The sequence below is a fragment of the Gracilinanus agilis genome, chromosome 1, assembly GCF_016433145.1.
Source record: "Gracilinanus agilis isolate LMUSP501 chromosome 1, AgileGrace, whole genome shotgun sequence".
NCBI lineage: Eukaryota > Metazoa > Chordata > Mammalia > Didelphimorphia > Didelphidae > Gracilinanus > Gracilinanus agilis.
The window spans coordinates 668,744,772-668,749,953 of record NC_058130.1 but is presented as its reverse complement, the minus strand read 5'-3'; the positions used below and the strand labels follow the sequence as shown (position 1 = coordinate 668,749,953).

Below are 5,182 nucleotides of genomic sequence, written 5' to 3'. Positions count from 1 at the left end.
TGTACAAATATGAGGAGTGAGAGAGAAAAAGAGACAGAAACAGAGACAGATAGAGGGAGAGAGACGAAGAAAGACAGAGAGAGAAAGGAACTAAGAGAAAAAAGACCAGTTTAATAACTATCCACTCAATATGAATCAACAATATTATGTAAAAGCAAAAAGAATGAATGTGATCCTGTGCTTTGTTAAGAAAGGAATTGCTTCCCAGAATAAGGATGTGAGATCCTCTTTCCACTTTGTCATCATCAGACCTCATTAGGAATATTCTGTTTAATTCTTACTCTCAAATATTTTGTTTAGTTTTGGGATCCACAGTTTGAGAAGAATATTGATAGGCTGAGCAGAATCTAGAGGAGAATGACAAAGATGGTGAAAGACTTTGAATTCCTTTAAAAGCAGATGAAAGATAGAAATTTCTATCATGGAGAAGATATGGGGGAGGACTATAGCTATATTCAAGTTTTGGGAGAGCTTTCAATGGATGAAGGATTCAGTTCCCGAAAGGCATTGGATAAAAATTACAAAGAGATGAATTTAGGCTTGATGTCAGGAAAAAAAACCTCACTAATAATCAGAAGTGTCCAAAAGTGGAATTAAGAAGTGGAGAAATACTTCTCATTGGAAAACTTCAAGCAAGCACTGGTGAACCACTTAGCAGGTATATTATTGTAAAGATTCTTCTTGGATATAAGGTATTCTAGATGGTTGCTGAAATCCCTTCCAACTTCTAAATTCTATGAATCCTATTTTATGGGAGATAAAGAGTCATTCTCCAATAGATCAAAGGAAATGAATTTAAAAAAGAATTGTAAACTATAAATGGCCACATGAAAGCATGTTTCAAATCATTAATAGTAAGAAAATGCAGTGTAAATTAATTCTGAGGTCTGAGACTTCATTTTACATCAAGGAAGCTGGCAAATATGATATCAAGATGCACAGTGGACTAAGACTATCTCATGTCCCAAGATGCTGGATGTAGACTCATCTTATCTGCTTAAGAATCTCAGTAGAAGAAGTAACATTTTCAGTAAAGTAGTGGTCCTGGAGCCAGAAAGACTTGAGTTCAAATCTAGCCTCAGACACTCCTTCATTCTTTCAAACCAGGCAAGTCCTTTAACTTCTGTTTTCCTCAGTTTCCTCATTTATAAAATAGATAATAGTAAAACCTATCTTTCAGGTTTGTGAAGATGAAATGAGATAATTATAAAGCACTTAACATTGTGTCTGGTACATAATAAGTGTTACAGAAATGTTAGCTCTACTGTATATATAAGGAGACCACTGTATCCTTCCAGTGACTCAGGCTCAGTTTTATCCTGGATTTCTCACTTTAATCAGTCAGCATTTCCAATTAAGTTGCTAAATCACACCATTTTCATGGAATTTTTTTATAACATTTTTACACTTCATGATATTTATCCTATATTTTCATATCCACTCACATACCCACTATCCTAGTTCTGATCTATATCATATTCCCCTGGGAAATTGCAGTCAATACCTACCTAATTCATGTCCCTATCTCATAACTCTCCCCATTCCAATTTATCTACCACAAGCTGACACGATGATTTTCCTAAGGCCTGCACAGATCTGGTCATGTCATGTTCCCCTCGTTCAATAATTTCTAGTGGTTCCATTCTTACTCAGAGATCAAATGTAAATTCCTTTGTTTGACATTCAAAGCTCTTCACAAACTAGCCACTTCCTATTGTCTTAAGAGTTTGAGAACTAACCAGAATCCCTAAATTTGTAGTTCAGAGACTAATATTATCTTGTCGGCTTTGAGAGTGATTGGACAACATTTCACTATTTTAATCAGAAAGACAGGCTTGAATGAAATCCAGAAATTCTTAAAGGAACAGACATGTAAACTGCAGAACATAGACTGAGAGTAAAGAGCAAGGGCCTAGTAACCAATGTTATGATAGAGGGGAGAGAGAGTCTATATGGTGAGACTCTCTTCTAGCTCTCCCCTCTCACCGAATATACACTCTGGGAGACTTCGAGGGGGTGTCACCCCTAAATTGGGTGACCTGGATGGTCATGCCACCCTGTAGGAGTTGGAGGCAAGGCTTCCCTATAAGATGAGGTATGGGGGACCCCAATCTGATTCTGAATGAGGATGGGGTTCACACAAGCCTCCCCCAAGGTCAGTCAAATTCACAGCGGGTGGTCTGGATTCAAGATGGAGGCAGCCAGACCAAGCTGTGATTCCCCTCTCCCTCATCTCTCAGCACTCTGGAACACTATCTGACTAATGATGGTTTTTATTCTTTGCAATTCAGGGGTTAGGGAAAGGGGTGAAGGGCAGAGGGATTTTGGGGTGCTCTCTTCTCTATTTCTATGGAGTCCATCACTCGGGTGGGAACCTTTGTGGTTCCCACTCCCAAGGTTCTTCTTCCCTCCCCCTTCTCCTTCTGTTTCTATTTCTATCCTTTTCTATAATTGTAAGTTTTGACTGAAAGGGGGTCTCTCAGCAAGGTTGGGTAATGGGTGAAGCAGCCTAAGAGATTGCTCCCAAAATTGAGTCCAAAAACTTATCTAACTTGATGATTGAAGTCTTCCTGGGTAAGATGCAATTGGATGCCTTTGACCAGGAAATCAGGGTTTCAATGTCCAAAGAAAGATACTCACGAAGGCCTCAGGACTGGATCTGAGCTGGGATGTTTTCCAACTCTCTCTCCTTCCTTCCAAGCACTTCCCAGAATCCACTCTGGTCTCAACTGCCAGTAACTGTCACCAACTGTCAGCCACTCCTTCTCTGGCTCCTTTTGTCCCATCCCCTTTGCAAAAATACCATCCTTACATTATTTAAACTCCTCAACAATGACAATTCACGCAGAAATGGACCCATTATACATAGAATTCTGTCATGGGTATGTTGGTGTAAATATGAGTACAAGATGGTACCTTTCATTGGGTTTTATCCTTGGGTTCCATACAGGCAAATTAAGTAAAGCATTCTTCAGATTGTTTCCATAGCACTGGATTTGGCCATTCCCATTTAGAAAACACCAATCGAAATATATGTACAAGAGTTGATGCTACTGCATTTGGATAAAGGTGGAAAGTTCTTGCTACTCGCATAGCCCAGGAAACACCACCAAGGAAGCCAAATATATTGGACTAGATGTGGCCTTTGACCCAAAGTTTATTAGCTTTTAGAGTTAAACTGAAGTTTTGTCAATATTTGGTACTAGATATAAATTTTCCTTGGTTACTCTGCAATTGTTAACATTTTTAAAAAGCCAATCAACAATTCTACATTCACCTAATTTACTTACAATATCATTCTTTATGTTTAAGTCATTTTCCCATTTTGACCTTATCTTGGATATATAGCATGTGAGATATTGACCCAAACCTAATCTCTCCCATACTATTTTCCAATTTTCCCAGCAGTTTTTTGTCAAATAATGAATTCTTATCCCCAAAGCTGAGATGTTGGGCTTATCAAATGCTAGATTGCTTTAGTCTCTTCTATTGACCCATTCTTCTGTCACTTAGCCAATACCATATTGTTTTGATGACCATTGCTTTATAGTACAGTTTAAGATCTGGTACTGCTAGTTCTCCATCCTTCACATTTTTTTTCATTAGTTCCCTTGATATTTTGATCTTTTGTTCTTCCAGATGAACTTTGTTATTATTTTTTCTAGTTCACAAGCATTTACTAAGCATTAGCCACTTGGCTAGATAGTGGGAATACAAATGCTACCATTTCTAAATCAGAGTACAGATAGTGTTTATGTTGGACACATCCTAATTTCAAATGGATTGATGACATTGGTAGTACTTGGGTCTTACTTGTTTTGGTATCTTATATTCTTTGTTGCCTTTTTTTTACTTTACATGCAGACAGCAACATAACAAGACAAATTTATTGAAATTCCAACATTCTAGAGCAGGGGTCCGCAACGTATGGCTCTCAAGCCATATCTGGCTCCAGGCCCTCCACCAGTCAGTCCAGGTGGAGCCCCAGGATGTGCCCCAGGGGGCCCTTCAGCCCCCGCCCCATATTCCAGCGCCTTCATCCTCCATCCTCCTCCTTCCGCAGGTGTTTATGGCTTTCATGGCCAAAAAGGTTGCCTACTGTTGTTCTAGAGTAACCTTTGCTACAGACAGACTTTTATAAATCCTTTGTTTTTGTTTTTAATTTGATCCAGATTCTCCCCCCACCCCCTCACCTGAGCCAGCAAGCAATTTGATATAGATTATACATGTACAGTAAACCATTAAGACTTCTTATTTTTTAGTAGGCTATAATCTTGAAAACAGGAGGCAGGGCTAATTTTGCAAACAAAATAACCTATCTCTAGACCATTAAACATAGCTTGACAACTGATAGGAATACCTCTTCAACAGTACTTAATTTTTTTTTACTTCTTCCTTTAGCTGCAATTTTTCATAAGATGAGGTTAAAAAGTAACTTTGGTCAACCTATCTTGATGCAGTGCACAATACATCAGCATCAGGACCATTTGTATAAACTCTTATCTATAGAAACCAAATGTAAAAAAATTTTCATCCCACCTTTTAAAACTGTAGAATGGAATATTCTAGCTTTCACTGATTTCCCAGATCCACCTTCTTACCAGGTTACTTCATTTTCTCAAAATTTAAATATTGTACTACAGTTCTTCCTCTTCAAAAATCTCCAAAGGGTTTCAACTAGTTTCTGTGCAAGTATAAAGTTTGTCTCTTTAGGGATCAGTAAACTGACATGAGAGGCAATGCCATAATGCTTCTGTGGCGGTTGTGTTTATTGTGTCTCCTGGTTTGGAACTGGAAAAGGCATTGTCCTTAGATCCAGCATGATCCCATCACCCCCGTTCTGCCCCCATGTCTTCTGCCACTGACATCCTGGGCATGATATGCTAAGGGAGGTGGTCTTAGCCCTGACTCAAAACCCACTATGTTAACCTTTTCTCTTTCCTAACATGGTGACCCCCTAGTTCAGTGATGGGCAAACTATAGCCCACCGGCCACATGTGACCCCCTGAAATGTTTTATCCGGCCTGAGCATTTCTTGTTCTTTGGCCCCCTCTTTAAGAAGTTTGCCCATTACTGCCCTAGCTACTTTCAAGACTTTGTACAAATAGCATCGGATACAAAAGGTCTTTTCTGTTCCCCACAACTGCAAATATCTTATTCGCTAATGTAATTTTGTATATAA

At 38.8% G+C, this 5,182-nt stretch overlaps 1 pseudogene; it reads right to left on the bottom strand.

The window, feature by feature from the left end:
• Positions 1-2,813: 2,813 nt before the first annotated feature.
• Positions 2,814-4,804, bottom strand: LOC123231949 (annotated as a pseudogene).
• Positions 4,805-5,182: the final 378 nt, after the last annotated feature.